This window comes from Cryptomeria japonica, chromosome 7 (genome assembly GCF_030272615.1).
Source record: "Cryptomeria japonica chromosome 7, Sugi_1.0, whole genome shotgun sequence".
NCBI lineage: Eukaryota > Viridiplantae > Streptophyta > Pinopsida > Cupressales > Cupressaceae > Cryptomeria > Cryptomeria japonica.
In genome coordinates this window covers 858308719-858330088 of record NC_081411.1, presented here as the reverse complement: position 1 = coordinate 858330088, position 21370 = coordinate 858308719, and positions in this window count along the sequence as shown.

Genomic DNA, 21370 nt, shown 5'->3' with positions numbered 1-21370 from the left:
ACCTTATGTGATGAAATGTTCTTATGTGATACATGTTTTATGATATGGATGCTTATATGATGCAATGCAATATATTTTTGTTCTTTTATGTTGTATATGTGATGCATGATGCAAATGTGAATGTATGTAATGCAAATGAATATGATAATGCAAATGATTATGTACATAATGAAAATGTGAGATGTGCTAACATGTGTTATATGCAGGATGTGATGCAATTGTGATATCTATATGTATGTGTGAAATGCTTATATGTGGTGATGTAGGTGTAACTATATGAAATGCAAATGTTTTTGGTGTGTCATTCTACTCAGTCATGTGACAGCGGGCTACGCGGACTTGAGAAGGACAATGGAAGTCAATTAAGAAAGGGGGATGGAAGACAGAAGATATGAACGTGAAAGAGCTTGTTGTGCATTATCATCATTGAGCTTTATTATGGCAAAATAGGTTATGACAATCGAGGCATTTGTTCGGCCCAGAAAGTCATTGTACCTATTTGCATGGAGATAAGACAGTCACAAACAAGGAATGCCCCAGTTCATACTAGACTCACAGTGTCCTCATATCCTTGGACAAGTCATAGCATTACTAAGAGACAATCCACAGACAGCAAATGCAAATAGGTGACGATACCCCATCCTCGCCTTTCTAGTCAAAGACATCCTGGAGATAGAATCTCTAGTCAAAGACATCTTGGAAAAGCTAAAAGACATGTCACCAAAAAAGATGAAATCAAAAGAAAACCAAGACTCGACACCAACATCCACTGTAGTCCTCAAGTTTAGTGTCTCTTGTCACTTGTATAAGTCGAATTTTGATTGTGGTCACAATGTTTACTTTCACAAAAAGGATAGATAGCACTGAACCATATGTTGTCTGAGTCTGTTGAAAGATTTGATTTTGTTGAAGCTCATTGTTGCTGCTGTGTCTCATCTGAAACTGACTGAATCCATGAAACTAATACTTTATTGTGGAGAAGATGGAACTTTATTGCGGATCTGTGATGCAAATGTTGCTTTATTGCGGATTGTGCGCGGATAGACTTGAAGGAAGCTGGAAGAAACTGTACTCCTCGAAACATGTGATGTTCTCAGTTCCACACCCATTACTAGACGTAGGATTTTCCTTAGTCACAGATAGGATCTGATTTATTATGGATGGAAAGGGAGTGAAAAGGGAGGGTTATGGATGGCTAACCAATCTTAGGTAGATCAATAACAAGCCATGATGGGAATGGGTAAGTTTATTGTGAGTGAATAGGTTGTGAGTGTGTGCAAAGTGAAAGGATGAAAGAAAATCCTGAAGGAGAGAGGAGCAATGTCTCTACGCATGGCGCTGGTGACCCAGTTTTCACCATGGTACTTGCCCAGGGCGCCACCGAAGTGGTTTTCACCATTGGACGAAATTATTTCTCTTTACTTTTTTCAATCAATTTTTTTTTTTTTTTTTTGTTGTCACAAGGCGCCTGTTTGCTAGGTTTTCACCAAGTAACGATTTTTTTGTTATATAATTTTTTTTGTATTTTTGAAAATTTTTGATTTTTTTGTATTTTTGAATTAGGATATTCTGAAAATTATGTGTAGAACCTGCGAAGGTGCATGCTGTTGATAGGATCCTCTAAGGGTTCACCTTCTGTAGTTGAGAGCTGATATGCCCCAGATCCATATGCTGCTGTGATGATGTAAGGACCAAGCCAGTTGGGTTCAAATTTGCCCTTCTTATCTCTGTCTTGTTGATTCTTGGGGTTCTCTCTGAGTACTAAGTCACCTACCTCAAATGTGCGAGGCTTGACTTTGTGATTGTAACTGCATTGTTCCTTGACTGAATGATGTGTAGCTCGAGTGAATGTCTTCCTCGATAAAGGAATTGAGATAGAATTACTAGTGTGTGGACTACACAGGCCCGTATGCATGTCACCTGAAGAAGTTTGGGCATCCCTGATAACAAAGTCCCTTGAGGAAGCTCCATTAAAAGTCCATGATGTATTGCCAGAAGGAAAATGATGTGTGGAACAAGTGGATGAGTTATGAAGGCTTATGACTATGAAAAGAAGTGAAAGTAGGATAGCATGATGGAGACTTAAGATCAACAAGTATGCTTTTTGACTTAAAATTGTAGAACTTTTGCCCCCAGTTATTTTGATATTAGGGGAGATCAACTCTTTCACTTTTTGCTTCATAGGATTTTTACCCTTGACTTTTATTTTTGCAGAGTCCAATAGCTTTTGATTTTGATTTGGACTGAAACACTTTTCTTTATTTTTGACTTTTAAATTTTTCTTTTCAAAGCTTGATTTGTGATCCCCAATGAGTAAGGGCTTTTGTAATTCTTGTTGATCCAAGTTTGGGAGCGAAGTGGAAATGGAATGAGTGGATGAAATGGTAAGGCTATGTGAGTTCTCAAGAGGGTTGGCGATATGCTCAATAGATTCTTCACTGGAACCACTCTTAGGACTATTGATATCAAGAGCTGCTTGCACTGCTGGAGGAGATTTGCATTCGGACTTAGTAGCCACAACACTAGGTGGTTCACACACAATTCCTTGGTCTTGCATATTGCTTGTAGATTGTTCTTGTCAATTGAATGTCTTAGGAGACTGTGGGAGTTGATCAACATGAAAGATATACTCACCACATCTCATGTCTTTAATCTTGAACTTGTCTTCTTTTAGCTCTGCCTGTTTTGATGTAGAAGCTTTTAAGGATTCAGGATCCACATATGCCGATGAAGGAATAGCTTCGCGATTGACTGGGATTGTTATTTCTGATCTAGGTTGTATATTGTTGCAATAGATGAATGGATTTGGATCCGCTTTGATGGTCACTTCAGCTCCATTGTGTGGGAACTTGATACATCGATGATATGTAGATGGTATTGCTCTCATTTCATGAATCCAAGGACGTCCTAGCAATATGTTATACGTGAGATCTAGATCTAGGACTTGACAAACCACATCCTTTGTGACTGGCCCTATTCTTAGTGGTAAGGTGACCGTGCCCTTGGACGAGTGCTCTTCATCATCATAAGCCTTAATAGTGATTTGGTTTGTAGCATTCACAGCCTTGTCAGAATATCCCAATTGTCTGATGGTGCTCAATGTACAAATATTAAGACCTGCTTCTCCATCTATCAGGACTCGTTTTATTCCGTGTTTATGTATGAAGGCTTCAACGTGTAAAGGTGCATTATGAGGCTGACTTATGGAGGCATCATCGGCGTCTGTGAATGTAAGGGAATGTGGAATGGAAAGGTATCCCACCATGGCTTGAAACTGGTCCACGTTCAGATCAGTAGGGACGGCAGTATCTCTCAAGATTTTGTCAAGGATAGCTTTATGTGCAGGAGATATACGTAAGAGCTCAAGAATAGAGATGAGTGCAGGTGTCTTCCCTAGTTGTTCTACAAGGTCGTACTCAGGCTTGGTTGATGAAAGATTGGTATTCTTAGTGGAGGCACCTGGCAATGTAATCTTACCTCGACGGGTTGTAACATGACATTCGGAGGTAGCTTCGGATGAAGATCCCACACCCTTTAGGACAATTTTAGGTCTCTGAGAAGGATTCTCAGGATTTTTGTTTTTGATAGTAATGGTAGAGATATGATTGTCCATTGAGATGTGATTGATAGTAGAATCATAATTGTAAGGTGCTCTAGTATAATTGGCTTGATCATCTGTGACTTTGCCTTTTCCTTTGTCATGTTTTGGGAATGGTTCCTTAAACATCTCATGCTCTTGATTAGATGAATGTCCCTCAATCTCTATATCTCCTCTGTCAATAAGATCTTGCACAATGTTTTTCAATCGATGGCAATTACTTGTCTTGTGACCCTTGCTCTTATGAAACTCACAAAACTCATCATCATTCCACCAATTCGGTTTTACCTTTGGTTCATATGAAGGAAAATCTGGGACCGTGATCACTTTGTTTGCTACAAGCTTTTTGAATACTGATTCAAGTGGTTCTCCCAATGGAGTGTACTTCCTTCGTGGTTTTGAAGTTGTTTGATTGTTCACTTGATTGTTGGTAGAATTTGATCCAGAAAAGACGAACTTTGGTCTCACTGTGTTGGCATCAACCACACCATCATTAACTGTGTTCTTATTCTTGTTCCAAAATTTTGGTTTGTCCTTTCCTTTGAAGTCCTCTTTGTTTTCTTTGAATAGTTTGATAACTCCTTGTTCAATTAAGACTCTTTCTGTTGCTAGGCCCTTTTCAATGACATCCTTGAATGTAGACAAACAAGCTTTTTTGAGATCATAGCCAATAGCCTTGTTAACATTTTGTGTGAACATCTCCACCATTTGTTTTTGCGGGATCTCACAAGAGCATCTGCTAGCTAGGTTTCTCCATCTCTGTAAAAATGTTGCGAAAGATTCTCCTTCTTTTTGTTTAGTATTGCACAAGGTAGTAACTGAGACATCTGTTTCAATGTTGTAAGAAAAATGCTGAATGAATGCTTCTGCCAAGTCACCCCATGACTTAATACCGGGAGGTAATTGAGAAAACCATTCCATAGCTTGATCTCCTAAGCTCTGTGGGAATAACCTCATTAAGTATGTTTCTTCTGCCGCTACCTCAATGCAAGCTGTGAAGAATTGTCTTATGTGTGCCTTGGGGTCTCCTCTCCCTCTATATTTGTCGAATTTTGGTGTCACAAAATGTGGAGGAAATGGAGGCATTGGAATGCTCTTATCGAAGGGATAAGGGCATATATCTCTCATAGTATATGTAGGTTTTGATGTACTCATGTCCTCCACTTTCTTTTGTAGATCTCTAATTTGTTGCTCCAAATTATTTTTGGGAGGAGATTGATTTCTTGTAGCATACCCCATGTTTGTAACACCCATTTGAGGAGGAGCTTGTTGCATGTATGGATGATACTGATTGTAAACATGTCCATATGGAGGTCTATATTGTTGCGACATATATGGAGCACTTGGCATAACTTCTTGTTGAGGGACTCCATATCTGTTTTGTGTGTATAAACCATATTCAACAGGTCTTTCATTTTCCGTTGTGTTGCCCCCAATTTTGACATGAGATCTCCTTGTGTCAAAATTTTGAGGATGTTCTTGAGTATCCACTTGTCTTGATTGACCCATATCTTGAGCATGTGTTTGAGCATAGGGCCTCCATGATGGTCTTTGAATGTAAGTATCATATGTTTGAGCTTGTGTATGTGGGATTGCTGGTTTTTGAAGCAAAACTGATGGTGACTCAAGCATCATATTCAGTCCTCTATTTCCCCCACTATTTGGTCTCCTTTGATCCATGTTGGATTGAGTTTGTTGTGAGGGTCGACTTTCCATAAGTTGAGATAAGTCAAAATCATGTGGTATTTTAGCTCCACTTTGTGCCATCATGTTTAGAAAGTATTGACGATCTCTCCTCATTATCTCTTCAACCAATCTATTGAATTGAGGATCCATTATGGATTCTTGTATGTCTGCTGATAGTATTGAAGAGTTGTCAACATTGTCATTGTGTGTAGTATTGTTGTTTATAGCGTTTGCGCTGTCCACATTTGGATTGTTTCTATAAACATTCATGTCTGGTATTGTAGTGTGCTCAGGATTGTAGAATAGATCATTGTCATACTCATAAGAACTCATGTTTGCGGATTCTTGAGCTTCTTTAGCTATTCTCCTAGATTTTTGAAGGCGGGTTTCAACCATGAACTAGGTGTTTAGCAATATGTGAGAGACTAGACGAAGAATGAAAAGAGTATGGAAGACCAAGAGTTGTATGGAGTGTAAATGAATCTTGAGATGTACTTGCAATGTCCAAAGTGTAAGACCAAGTATGTAAGTAGTAGAGTAGGTGTGACTTCCAAAGAGAGGATAGTTTCTCTTGATGAGGTAAGCTGACCTTGACCCTAAGTAAGACCAAATGAGACCCAAAGGTAAGAAACCTTGATGAGGGACCACTTAGCAAAGTGTAGTAGTATGTAGTGTGTTGAAAAAAGTATGATGAGGACAAGCAAGTGACCTTTTGACTCAAGTTTAGACAAGTATGAATGTAAAATGATATGTGAAGCAATGATGGACTATGTGAGACCCAAAGACAGGTTGAATGCTAGATGAAACCTGAAGAAACAACCTAGGAAGCTCAAGTATTCCGAAACTGATTTCTTTTGTTTGTTGGACTGTGAAATTTTTCCAATTTGTGAAGTTTTTTGGTTGTGACCAAATCTGAATGTTTGACTATTTTTCGTGACAAGAGGACACAATGTTGATGAGGACTCAGTGTTTGCAAGTGTTTAGACTCCAAAATGACTCCAAGAAAAGTGTGTTGTTTGATGTAAAATTGTTTTGCTTACACTTGAAGACACAAAAGACACAATGTTTTGCTGTTTGGTCTTGATTGTTTGAATGTTTAACATAAGTCAAGCACAATTCTTATGGCTGGCCAAGACAATAGTTGTTGATCCCACATAGGGTTTTACCCCCGAGGCTACGCTATTCAGAGCGGATACTTAGATGCTTGACCTCACTGGCTCCACCCTCGACACTCACTTCTCGGGTCAGCCAAGCATCAGTCCCCATGAAAACTCCCCATGGCGAACTTTGTATCTCTACTAAGAACCGTATGTGTGTGGGCCGCTACCAGAGGTCCGACCTCCTGCCCCAACAACTAGAAGGATTTGGGCTTCTAAAACAAAAAGGTGCTAGTAAGGGCATCTGCTCGTGTGGCCATACATGCGGCACTTTCAGCTCTGTAAATACAGAAGGCTCCCAGCCGGTAGGGGTTACGCCCTACAAATGATCAAATAAATTTGATCAAACGGGTTTATGGGGAGACATAGTGTCGGTATGAACTAATCAGCACATGTTATTCATAGTTTTCACCATGAATACATTTGATTATAGTGGTTTGGATGAGGTGGGTTTTCCTCGCTACCACTTGGGTCGTTCTCTTCTCACTAGTAGTCCTAATGACCACACGGGAAGACAGACCCTCTAAAGATTAAACAAAAAGAGCCTATTGCTCAAGACACAAAAGACAATGATTCAATTTTAGTGCACCAATTGAAGTGTTTGCTAGTCTATGAAAATAAGGCACACAATAAAAATCCAAAAAACCTTGCCAAGGACCTGCAACAAAGATTTATTAGTAGTTTGGATTGTTTCAAATGATCACCCCTTCCTGCAAGCACACAAGTTAGGTAAATTTTAGATCCAAAAGACTTTGTGAAATAGGGGCCTTCAACAATGCGTTTTGTTGACCAATTCAAAGATCTGATTCATCATAAAAAAAGAACACCTGTAAAATTTCAAGGTATTTTCAGAAATGTAAGAAAATCCAAAAAATTTGTTAATTTGCTCCAAAAATTAATTTTTTATGAAAAATCATAAAAAATTCATATAAAATGCAAAATCAATCCAAAAAATCTGAAATTTTTATTGGAGAGTTTTGATGGTCTTCCAAATCTGTACAAAAAATTTCCTGCAACAAATCCAAGCAGTTTGTGAGATATGAGTAAAATAATGCAAAACCCTAATTTTCAAAGATCTGATTTTTGAAGAATGATTTTGCATAAAATTTAAAATCAAAAAAAATATATCCTGTGTATAATTCTGAGAGATTTCCAAAAATGTAAGAAAATCCAAAAAATTCGCTAATTTTCTCTCAAAATTAATTTTTTATGAAAAATCATAAAAAATTAATATAAAATGCAAAATCGATCCAAAAAATCTGAAATTTTTACTGAATCTTTATGATATTGTTCCCAACCTGCAAAAAAATTTTTATGGAAAAATTCAAAGCCGTTTGTGAGATCTGATCAAAATAAATAAAAACCCTAATTTTTAAAGATCTGATTTTTAGGGAAATATTTTGCATCAACATTAAATTGACAAAGAACAGATCCTATGTATAATTATGAGATATTTCCAAAAATGTAAGAAAATCTGAAAAATTCTCTCATTTGCTCTCAAAATAAATTTTTTATGAAAAATCATAAAAAATTCCTAAAAATTAAAAATTTGCTCCAAAAATTCTGAATTTTGGATTGAGAGCTCCTGATACTTTCTTCAACCTGCAAAAAAAATTTGGTGCAAAATTTCCAAGCCATTTATGAGATATGATCGAATCTCTCCAAGATCTTGATTTTGTGTCCAAAACCCTAGCTGTACAAGGTTATTCTCCAAATTGTTTTACAAAATAGCAATATAGGGTTAGAAAAATCTGCAAAAAAAACATAGATCTAAGAAAAATCCATGTCCCACCGGGCGTGCCAAAATGTTTATGGTGAAAATGGATAACAATAAACAACAATATTGAAAGGCTAAATGAATCCAACCACTAAACCCTAGCCTAACAATCAACAAAGATCCACCATAACATATGAAGATTACCTAAGACAATGCAAATAACTCAAAATCACAAAGATTATACCATCACATGTCCAATAGGGTTTTGATCTCCATTCTTCCTATCTCCATTGATCTTGCTTGATATACTTGCTCTCAGATTTTTGTATGCACAAGAGCTCAACAAAGAACGGAATGTGGTTGCAAGTGGAATTGTAGTGTAGCCAAGTACTCCAAAATCAGTCATTAGGATGTGTCATTAGGATATGTCATTAGGATATGTCATTAGGGTTTGACAATGAAGAAAGCATCTTCTTAAATAGAAGACACAATAAGAAATGGAGGGTTAAGATTGAGAGGTGTAAAAAGAGAGGTCGGCTAGGATTAGAGGGTAGGTAAAAGAAATACCAAAATAATGAAAGAGGTAGGTAGTGTATGAATTAAGAGATGAATGACATGTGTCATGTGTAGAAAAAGATAATGAATTAATTAAATAAATAAAGATTTATTTAATTAATAGAAGAAATAGGACAATTAAATAAATAAAATATTTGTTTAATTTAGGAAAGGGATAATTTAAATAAATAAATGTATTTATTTAAATGAGAAATAAGGCTAGAAGAGGATAAATGAATTAATTAAATAAATAAAGATTTATTTAATTAATAGAAGAATTAGGCTTAGATAATTAAATAAATAAAATATTTATTTAATTAGACATGACAATTTTGAGTGTCTACACCTACTACAATGACTCACTAAAATTTATCAATGAACTAACAATAGAAGATGAATTATATTGCTTAATAAGAATGGTGAGAATCTTAATCAAAGAAGTTCCAATAACTATCGCTGCTCAAGGAGAAGGACCAACTTGAAATTCTGAAGTGGCATCACATGATGGACTAAATGTACTCTCAATAAAGAGTTGGATTGCATAATGTGAGACATGAGGACAAATTTCATACCCGTGTTTATTGCTCCCATAATATTTACAACAACAAATATTACACATGATTTACTCCACAAATTGTCTCCAAGAATATTACAAAGATAAAAACCCTCAATACAAATAGAAACTCTACATTAGGATGTATGTTGGGACAAAATCTGGAAAAAGTGCATGGATGGCTAGATAGAGCTCCTTAATACCTTTCCAATGTTGTAAAAATCATGAAAATTGGAGATTGAGGCAAAAAGTTACGAGCTTGGGAACCAAAAAAAGATTTGACTTGAATTAGAAATTCTATCATCAAACCACAAAAAAAAACATCATTGGAAAATTTGTAGAACAACATTTTGGCAATGTTTTATTTTCGAAAAATTACCTATGTTAGCCCAAGTTGTAGCAAACCAAAAAAAGGCTTATTTTAGGGTCATCAAATCTTGGAGGTCGAAGCATAATAACCCATGTGACCTCTTTTATCACCTATGGTTTAAAAAAATAATAGTGGCGGCAAGGTGGCTATTAGGTAGCAAGCAAGCTGCCCTGCTCATTGACGATCATTGAAAAAATTGGGGTTTATGCAAATAGCACTTGATGTCTAACCAAACAAACAATAAACACAAATGAAAAAATAAAATAAAATGTTTAATATTAAAAAAATGTTGTAAAGCCCCCTTCATACCTTTGTATCAAATGATTATGTTAGTAGTGTACAAACTAGACAATGATTACATTGTTACTATGTAAAAAAATGCAAGAATATGCTAAAATCATAGGAGAATATTCACTATGAAGAGGGAGGTCAATTTTTTTTGTTGATGGTTAGTTTGTATAGTATGGCTAGGTAAGGATTTGTACAACCATTCAAATTTTGATGAACAAGGAAAAAAACTATGACTCTTTGTAGTGACAATCGTCAATTTTGATGATTCGACAGATGATATTTAGGTTTTTAGGCCTTCTTGATGTGATGGCAGGGTCAAAGCTAGCCCCTAAAGTGCTCTTAAAATTAGCTACCTCTTGGATCAAGAATTTGTTTCCCTACTTCAAATCCTTGTAGATTTGGCCCAATATGATGAATTTTGATGAAATGAAAGCTAGTCTTGACTTTATTCGATGCCCTAGATTCAATGGTGAGGTCTTTAAAACCCCAGAATGCACCTAGCAAGATCTTCAATATTGACCCAATGTCCCTTAAGTCTAAGGAGTATGCATTAGTATAGCTTTGATACTGTGTATAAGTTAATGGTGAACTCCCAACACCCCGCAATTAGTGTTTAGACCAAACTATCTTCCACAACATAGGAAATGGAAGAATAGCTTGATTGATTATGGATGCTTCAATGGTTGATTGAATATGAAATATACAATGAGATTCCTTGCTTACAGAGATAACATTAAGACATACGATTAGACAAGATTGTGACATGCATCTTAATCCTATGTTATGAGATAACTAAAGTATCATTATTAAATGACCCAGGTTTATACTAAAAGTAAATGTCAAAAGATTAAATAAGATATTATGACAACTAACACCTTCTAGAAAGATTCCCTAGGACCTAAGTAAGCTTAATTATGTGAATTAGACAACAATGAACTAGTTAGGTAGATTACCTTATTTACACCAATAAGCTTCACAAAACGACACGTTTCTTGATCAAGATCCAAAATAAATTGAAAGAAACTTGAAAATAGGTTAATGTTGTGCCTCTCGGTCCCTTAGATCAATTGGTATCATGGAAATCATTTAAATTCTTTCATTCAGTCATTCTTTCATTCACAAGTAGCCCTTAACTCCTAATCTAATCAACTTCTATTATAATTTCTAATGATCCAATTTAACTATTTTTATAACATTTTTCTTGGAGGCACAACCATATCTTTGGACAATATGAGCTACTCTCCCTTTTAAAATTCTAAATATTAGATTATTCTAGTTGAATATTTTGAAAGAGAATCTCCCACATATGTCAATTAAAGAAGCATTTTTAAAAATGATAAGATGTCAATGATATTTTCGTTTATTGGTGAAGTTGAATGGTTTAGAGTGAGTACACCAATGACCAAGTCTTGTTGAGTTCAAGGCCTCAACATCATTAGGGATGAGATTGGGATTGTACCAAAAAATGAATTTGGCATAATGAATACCCATCAATCCTTGGCTCTTAATCAAAGAGGTTTCGCCATTTGGCTTGTGTTCCCATATCAAATAGCTAGATGATTTAGGCTTTGATATACAAAAATCAAGAACAATAAAAAGGATGATAAGAGGATGTATTGGAATAATAATGAAAATATTTGAAATAATGATACACATGTGATAAACCATCATTGTCACTTTGCTAAGCTTATTGAGTGTTTATACCCTCTAGATACCTCTACCTTCTATAAATCTTTTAATGATTATGTAGCATGGAATATATAAGTCAATCTATACATCCTTATTTTTATAAAAATATATTTATAGATATTTTTGATAACTAGCATATCTTATTTGTTCATATTGTAGATCTTATCACAAAGGTAGAAGGCCAAGCTCTTTTGATCATTTTTGATTTTTTAAATACTTCACGTCCCTTCCTTTTATTTCAACTTTCATGTTTTGCATTTGTGGACCTTAAATCTTTAGGTGTTTAACTTATCATGAAGTGTGGCACGTGGTGGCGTGATGTGATTTCTAGTTTATTTGATTTTGTAGGATTGGTTAGACCAATCACTCTCATGTTGTAGAAAGATAAAGCTTTCAAATGGACTCTAGAGGGAAGGGTAGCATTTGAGAAGATTAAAGAATCCATCCCCTCAGCTTCATGTTGGTTAACCTATTTTTTTCAAAAGATCTCATTATATATAGCTATGATAGTGAGCACAATATTGTAGCAATGATAACATCAAAGGATGAAGAAAGGAAAAGGGAGAATCAAATTTTCTTTCCACTCAAGAACCCTAAAAGGATATGAAGCTAAATACAATTTTTTTGAAAAATAAGCATTCACCATTGTCAAAGGGCTTAAGAAATTTTGGCATTTGATAAAGGGAAATAAAGTAATGATTGATTTAGTACATTCAAGTGTGTGAGAATATATATAATGGAAGGGTAAATCACAAAGATAAGAGCCAATTTCATCACAAAGATCCTTGAATATGATGTGAAAGTTTGTCCCACTATGGTGATCTGAAGAAAGGGACTCTGTGAATATCCAACAAAGGAAAATGAAGCTTTGGTAGAAGAATAATCCACATAATTGGTCTTGATTAACCAATTTGAATTTGTAAAGGATTGGATAGCGAAAAGGGTTAGTTTCATACAAACTGGAAGGTATCCAACTGACCTCCCTTCACATAAAAAAATATTTTATAGACTACAGAGTGTCAGGTATGCCTTATTTGAAGGTGTATTGTTCAAAACAATGGCATTCTCTTTAGTTGTATAGACAAGGAGCAAGCACGAAGGGTTCTAGATGAATTACATAAAATCCGCGTCGGGGCCATTTCTCAACAAAAACCATCGCTCTCAAAGTCATGCACACATGATACTTTTGGCCTTCTCCATTTGTAATATTAGTATTATTTGGTCAAAAAATGTCAAAATTATCAATTCTTTGTTGGAAAATGTAATAATTTTGCAATGCCTCAAGCCCAATTGTAGTTGAAGATCCCTTTGCTCAATGGGGGCTAGATTTCATCAAAATGATCAATTTGGTGTTCAACACTAGACATGATGGATCTTAATAGCAACAAACTATCTCTCTCGATGGATAGAAGCAATGACCTTGAATAATGATACCAAAATGAAATTGTATTTTTCCTGGAAGAGTTGGTAGCAAGGTTTGGTTTTCCTAAAATCGTCATTTTTTATAATGTGTGGGCTTTTGTAGGGGATAAGATATTAGATTTCGCATTAAAGTATGCAATATTCCTCAAAACCTCATCCAATTATTATCTATGAGGAAACGGGCTCATTGAGTCTACAAACAAGAATCTTATCAAATTGATCAAGCAGATAGGCTTAAAGCATCAAAGAGAATGACATAAGAACTTGAGGATGGTGTTATGGGCTAATCACATCACACCAAAATAAGTACTAAAGGTATCTCCTTATGAGTTAGTTTATGGAAAAGAGGTTGTGTTTCTAATGTCTTTGGAAATTCTTACACTACAATTGCTCAAGTCACTAAAGGTTGAAGGGAATGGAGTCATATATGTAAGAATAGTGAAACTACTTAATGTCCAAGAGTCCTGAGAAAATGATTTTAATACCATGTGACGCATTACTAGCAAATCGTCAAGAAATGGTTCAATAAGAAGGCGTCCGACCTTGCATTCAGGGAAGGCAATTTGGTCTTGAAATGTAACAAGCATGTCACTAAGCTTGGTCAACATGATAAGTTTGATGCTCTATGGGAGGGACTATTTTGTGTCTCCAAGTGCAAAGAAAGTAACTCTTTTGAGTTAGAGGACCTAGAGGGAAATGCCCTTGACATCTCAGTTAATAGGTGTAGACGTATAAAAATGACCATATTCCTAAATGAATATTTTATGTTCATTTCTCTATTTTAATTAAATCCAATTTAATTAAATTATCCACATTCTTCTATTTTATTAAGTAAATTACTCAATTTATTTAAATAAAATTCACTATACCCATTTAATGAATAAATCATTTTATTCAATTAAAACCCCCCTATCCACTTTTAATTAAATTCAAATTTAATTAAATAGTTATCCTAAAATTGAATAAATTTAATTTCCCCAAATTGCAACCAAATTGAATTAAATTACTTTATTTCAATTAAATCCTATTATCCCTCCATCCACTTGCAAAATCCCAAAACCCTTTCTAATTCCTTCTAGAATCTTCTAATCACTTCTAATTAACCTAACCCCTCCTCTAAACTTTGTCACATCCCTAAGCAAAAGGAAGTCACTTTTCAAACCCTCAAAGTCTTTGATAACCATTAAAAGCTTTCAACCTTCAACCGCTAAATGGCTCAAAGTCTTTGAAAACCATTGAAGGCTTTCAACCTTCAACCACTTAATCCCCAAAGTCTCCAATAACCATTAATGGTTAACTCAAACCCTCCTACATGGTTAAAACATTTGTTTTGACTCAACCTTCATCCAACCCAAGGGTCTCATCAGGCCATTAATGCTTTGACCATGATTATCTCTTAATCATTTGCACAAAGGTTTATCCTTGGATTAACTCTTAATCCAGTGGGTAATCTTAATTTAGACTTGACCCTTAGCCTCTAGATAACCATGAGGTCTTCTCAGGCATTCAATGTCTCCAACCCCTTCTCTCAATCCAACCCTATGTTGACACTTGTCACCATTTCATTGGTGCCAATTGTGCACATAGATCCCCAACTTTCAAACTCAACCCTTGATTAAACCATTCAATCTTGACCATCCATTGCCCTGTTTGTGCTATAAATAGAGCTCTCATTCCTCCATTTTTAACAATCATCCTTCAAATTTGTAGCATCACACTTATGCTCAAATATATTCAAGCTTTCATTTCATATATGCTCATCATTTAACCTCTCTTTAAATCAGGAAGTAGACTAAATATGCATGTTTAGAATAATTTCTTTATCATTTTAGTTCAATCATAGACTAAATATAGTATGCTAGGATAGTGTTCATACTAATCTTGTCATCTTATCATTTAGTTTATTGCATTTTAAAATCATACATAGCTTAGAATACATCTCATACTAAAAAATCTATCAGAGCATCCCTCGTTCTTGCATTTGCCATCCCCGAACCATTTTGCTCAGTGATCTGAGAGCAAAACATTGGTTTGAGGGACATTGTGAGATAGAGAACCATGGGACCCTCCTTGGGAAGTTGAGTAATACGTTATTACTCCATAGCTTGCACCAAGAAGTCCTGTGTGTGTGTGTGGACTAGTATTTTGAAATATTTTCACATATTGAATTTTATCAGCCCACTTTTCTCGCATACATTTCTGGCGCCCATCGTGGGGCCCGACCCCAAATAACAAATCGGTTTTTCAAAATAATCACTTTTACAGGTCCATGGGAAACAAAAATCGACGCGTGGGAAACATTCCCTAACGCATCTGGTTAACAGTCTAGCGCATCCCGCTTACTATTTAGCGCGTGGGCTCTATACTTTAGCGCGTGAAGAGCTTTCTTTAGCGCATAACCCCATGAAAATTTTCCTGTAGGTCTCGACACGGGCAAAACACAGAGTAGCGCATGCAATAAACAGAATAGCGCATCCATCCCACAGTTCAGCACTTGTAGACCATCATCCAGTGCGTGCAATTAAAATGTTAGCGCATCATATTTCTAATTTTCCTGCAGGACTCAGCGCGGGAGAAAGAAAAAGATAGAACAACGCTTCCAACACACAGTGTAGCGCATCCAGAAAATAGTATAGCACATTAATCCTTTATTTTAGCGCATCAAGGATATATTGTAGCGCATAAAATCTGTTCTGTAGCGCATCACAGACAGAGGACTAAAATTAAAATTGTAACTGCAATAGAATTTAGACTTGTAGAAGTCCACCGAACTCCAAATTTTCTAACTCATGGATCGCAATTTTGTAGGATTCTAACAGTTTCTTGCAGGTGGAGCAGGAAATTTTATTTTAAAACGATTTCATTTGTTGACCGCCAAATCGAAAATTTTGCTTTGTTGACCAAATTTATTTTCATAGATTAGAAAATCATTGATTTACATGGATAAAAATAAACATCATGTTTTTGTGGAGCAACATCTTTACATAGATTTTAACAAATCATTGATTTGAAAGGATAAAATAAACCAAATTGATTGCTTTGTCTCGAAACTGGAAGGAATATGCTCTCTCTTTAACTGGGTGATCAAAAATCCAGACCACTCTTACAGCTTTCAGTACTTCAAACATTACATCCTTTAGCAGGCTTGCCTTCCCGAGGAGTTGCAATCAACTCTTAAAGCCATTTATGGCTGGTGTGAAGGGAACGACCCAAGTGGGGAATGACTTTGATGCCAAGAATTCCAACCCACTATAATCAAATGTGGAAAGTGATGAAAGTCCTTTTCAACGGTTGCGCGCAGTGATTAGCCTTCCCCTAGTATCCTTGAGATACGTAAAGCCTTTGTTCTAAAGGTTGGGAAGCCTCCCGAGGGAGTTTATCACTGACGGCCGAACGAGAAGCCTGATTACGAACCATAGAAATAGCAACTTTGAGCCGAGTCAGTAACCAGACATTTATAACATCATAGTGCAAGGGTGGGGAAGAATCCACCCCCAAGATTACTCACCATATATCTCCCAAGATAACTACTCAACTATGAAACAATTCACTTTGGGTTAATTTCTGGCAAAAGACAAAAAAACGAGCGCCCTCTAGGGGGTGACATGGCTGTTTGAGCTGACGGAGTATCGAGACTAGTGGGCTATGATGTTATTTATGACCCTTGACTAAAGAGTCTTTCTGAAGTGTATTACTTGTATCCAAACCTGTTAAAACATTGGGGATTTGAACACATCCTCGCAGAACATACACTTTTTGTTAGATTAAACAAAAATGGTTGTACTTTTTGTGCCGTGCTTGCATTTATTACCTCAGAAAATTATCCATCAAGCTTGAAAAATTCACAAAAAATTTCAAATCGACAAAAACTGAACCAAAGAAAAATCATCAAGGCAGTTTAGCGCATCAGAGCAACATCTTAGCGCTTATAATACTTCTGTTAGCGCATCCAAACCTCAAGTTAGTGCGTTGGTTCAAAATAGTAGTGTTTTCATCTTAAAGCAAAGCAGTTTAAAGTCCTTTAGCGCATTCGAAAAATAGTCTAGCGCGTGGCAGCAACGTCTTAGCACGTAGGAACCAAACATTAGCGCATAAAGTTAAACAGTTAGCGTGTAGCAGGCCCAGGGTAGCGCATAACTTTTTTCAACAGTTAGACAACAATTTTTAAACAGTCCAAACTTTAGCGCGTGGAAGAAACAACTTAGCGCGTGGAAACCAAAAATTAGCACATAAAGTTAAACAGTTAGCGCGTAGCAGGCCCAGAGTAGCGTATAACTTTTTCAACAGTTAGACAACAATTTTCCAAAAGTCCAAACTTTAGCGCGTATCTGGGGGCAGCCTAATGCGTGTGCTTATTCTTTTAGCGCATCGAGAAATTTAGGTAGCGCATATAGACTCTGTTTTAGCGCGTGATCTAAAACAGAAAAACAGAGAGCAAAACTGGGAAAATTTTGAAAATTGCAAAAACATTTTAGAAGCTCTTTTCATCAAAATTCATCTTTCATCAAACCAGAGTGACAAAAACAAACCACTAAACCTATTTCTTGAGCTCAATTTGTGTCAAAGCAAAAGTTGTCAGAATCCTAAATGAATCGCACAATAGAGGATGTCTCTCCTATCATAATCCGGAAGATTTCATCATCAGTATCAACAAAATCCTTTACCATCTTACGGATTTTTATCTCAAAAACACTTGTTTAAGATTTTCAAATTGTCAAATCCAGTTTCCAGATCGGGAAGCTTTTATCCATATCATTTGACACGCTTTGTCGTGAAAGGACATCTAAACCTTCACTTTGATAGAGTAAGATTTGAAAATTTTCAAACAAGGATCAACTGAATCCAAATCAATCAAAGGAAACCATTGATCACTCATGCATGACTAATCCCCTTATTCTGAGAAGAAAGAACCTCTATCGTAACATCACGTTGAAGAAACAACAACCTAGTTTTTCCAAATTCATCAAGAGAAATAAGTTTTTATACATCAATCATCAACTTTTCAAATCTCATCGGGTATTCCTTCATCACGTCAAAAAATATATCCAAAACAAATATAGCGAATTTGACAAGGAACCCTTGAAGACAAGAGTATACTGTCAAAAGTCTGCTTTTAATCAAACCATAAACCGCGGAGGAGAAATCAATCCAGCATTCTTGCCCGACGAGTGCATCACATATAACACATCTCGACCAGAACCACCAACCCCCGAGCAACACATCAACGAGGCTTTTGTTCCTTTCTTCACTGAAAGTTTCTACTAAAATGCTTGTTACTCGCTCTCAAAGAGACAAACAAAGCGAGGCACACACAAAATTAAGTATGAATCAAAGATTATCAAATCCTTTTGAAGTTCCACCCGTAGAAGAACCTGAAATTACTAAAGCACTTCTTCAGGAATGTCAAGAAAACCCTTCCTTCCAAAAACTTGTTGAAAAGCTCATGGAAAATGAGAAAGAAAAATATCTGCTCATGCTCACAAGCAAAGGCGTTAAACTTCCTGAAGATTTCGACGCAAATATTTTTCAAACCGGATCTCGACAATATACATATCAAGAACAACAAAGAGAAGAAGAAACTCACATACCTGAGCAACATATTCCAGAGCAGCACATTCTAGAACAACGCATACCAGAAATGCGTATACCTGAGCTAGAAACACCAGAGCAAAATATACCATTTACCACACCTTTTCAGCTGAGAACCAATACAAGGCAAGAACTCTTTTCTCGGCCAGATAATGCGCCTTTGGTTACTCTTACTCAACAAATGCAAATATTGCAAAGGCAAATACAGGATATGCAACAAGGGACAATAGTGCGGTACTCTTTAAACGAAATCTGTCCTTACCCATTTGACAGAAGCTTGAACATGGTGCCTTTTCCTCCAAACTCAGACGTTCCCAAATTTGATAAATATGATGGGAAAAGTGATCCCCGAGATCATGTTCGAGAATTTTGCACACTGAGCCTTGAATTCGCTCATGATGATACCTATTTGATGAGGTTATTCCCCAGAAGCTTGGGAGGGCAAACCATGGAATGGTTATCCAAAATTTCGCTACCTATTAGATCATTTGATGAATTGGTTAACAAATTCATAACCCACTATTCCTACAACATCCAACATGCCATAACCATGTTAGATGTTTTCAACACCAAACAAAAGAATAACGAAACATTCATGGTGTTCCTTCAACGCTGGTGACGCATGGTCTCCAGATATCCTCGAGATATTCCTGAAAAAGAGAAAATGGAAATCTTCATCGACAACCTGAATGGCGAAATGAGTTACAGACTAAAACTTCAATGCATACCATCTTTCGCTAAATTGATTGAAAATGGCATTCAAGTAGAAGAAGCATGTGTCAAAAAGGGAACACTCAAATTCTACAGGGAAGGAACAAACTCATCAAACTACAATAACCAGAACAACACCAACCTTGACAAATCTCGATTTTGGACTCGAAACAAAAATGAAGGCAACAATGAAACACATGATCCCAAATCTAAACAACCAGTACTTGCATTATCTGGAAATCCTCAAAACATGAAAAATCCTAAAAATGCTACTCCCAGTGCTAACACATATGCGCAAAACACTGATCAAGGACAATTCAACACGAACAACACCAACGATACTCAAAGCAAAAACATGAATCTAGGACCTAACAACAATCCACGCAACAACATGAACAATTTCCAAAAGCGTATCTTCACACCACTGGGACAATCACTAGAATCCGCATTCAGAGAACTTTTGGCAAACAAGATTCTTTCTTTACCTCCAATCAACAACTATGAGCCCCCAATCAAACCACCTTGGTGGAATGATTCGCACTATTGTGATTTCCATCGCAATAAGGGTCATAGAACAAACGAGTGCATGAGATTGAAACACATAGTGCAGGACATGATTGATCGAGGTGACTTAACGGTGGATGGTCTCAAAACAAATGGTGATCACGGAGCCTTTAAAAATCCTCTCCCAAATTACAACAAAGATGGAGCATCAACTTCAGATGATACACGCGGAGCTCGTATTAATCACATCTACAACAACACCATCAACCACATCTCAGCTGAAGATCATCAAGTAAATGTCATCACCATTCGAGATCGACATGATCATGAATCAGTCAATGTCACAACCGGAACTCAGAAATATGTTTTGAAAGGACATACTACACCCACACCAAAAATCCAATATGACTTGGTTAGCCAACTACGCAAAACTCCAGGTTAGATATCTATCCTGGAATTATTGAAACTATCACCAAAGCACAAAGACATATTAGAGCAAGCGCTATTGGAAACCAATGTACCTCAAAATCTAGATACAGACAGATTTCAAGCCATGGTTTCCCATATGACTGAACCTCATAACCTCACCTTCTCAGAACATGACGATGCTTCCTTCATCCATCCACATAATACTCCTCTCCATATTGAAGTCATTGTTTGCAAACACCGAGTCAAAAGAGTCCTAATAGATGGAGGAGCTGGCCTTAATATATGTACTTTAAAGCTTATCCGTGCACTGGGCTTCTCAGAAGAATCTATTGATCCTTGCAAGAAAATTACCATAAAGGCATATGATGATGAGGAAAGGTCCTCTAAAGGAATAGTGATATTACCTATTCAAGTAGGACCAGTACAAAAGGATACTATATGTCAGGTCTTAGACATAGATCTAACCTACAATATTTTGTTAGGACGACCCTGGATACATGAAATGAAAGCAGTACCTTCTACGTATCACCAGTGTGTCAAGTTTCCTTATGATGGACAAGAAATATCCATATCTGCTGATCACAATCCATTTCAACATTGCAACGCAATGGGGGCAGCCCAAGACAGTTTGGTTCCTCATAATAGAGAAAAGCAGCGATCCTTAACATCAGATCTACAAACAACAAAACCCAACTCCTTATGGGGAGATTTCAAACAGAAAATGCAAATCAAAGACCAAGGTATGGGAGAATACTCTTTGAAGCCTTTATGTTTGGCTAAATTGCCAACATCACCTAGATCTCATGGATTGCTTACTACATCAACACATCTGATTACTCAGCCCATCACCAAATTTGATGGTACTTTCATCCAACTGGGCACTCTAGCACATGAATCAGAAGACAAAGATGTTCTTAGCTGGTTATATAAAGAGGAAGAAGATGATCATAGAGCAGCCGCTCTAGACATTGTTCTACCAACACACCTGTATGGAAAAGGCTACTTAATCATGAAGCAAATGGGATATGGTGGTAAAGGCCCTATTGGCAAATGCAAGGAAGGAGTCACTGAACCTATAGATCTTCCTTCACAACCTAGC